At 46.1% G+C, this 219-nt stretch overlaps 1 non-coding gene across 1 annotated transcript; it reads right to left on the bottom strand.

The window, feature by feature from the left end:
* Positions 1-69: 69 nt before the first annotated feature.
* LOC118345196 lies at positions 70-188 on the bottom strand. The gene has a single exon (XR_004798803.1). It is a non-coding gene; the product is annotated as a 5S ribosomal RNA (ribosomal RNA).
* Positions 189-219: the final 31 nt, after the last annotated feature.

Here is a 219-nt window from a genome sequence, read left to right on the forward strand (position 1 = left end):
TCCCAAAAATCCACTCCCGAGTGCTCCTTCTTGTCAATTTATCTCGCAAGGCGGAAAAAACAAAAACGAGGGGTGCAACACGAGGACTTCCCAGGAGGTCACCAATCCTAGTACTACTCTCGCCCAAGCACGCTTAACTGCGGAGTTCTGATGGGATCCGGTGCATTAGTGCTGGTATGATCGCACCCATCAAAACTAATTACTTAAAATTCAAATAAT

The sequence above is a fragment of the Juglans regia genome, unplaced genomic scaffold (genome assembly GCF_001411555.2).
Source record: "Juglans regia cultivar Chandler unplaced genomic scaffold, Walnut 2.0 Scaffold_1685, whole genome shotgun sequence".
Lineage (NCBI taxonomy): Eukaryota > Viridiplantae > Streptophyta > Magnoliopsida > Fagales > Juglandaceae > Juglans > Juglans regia.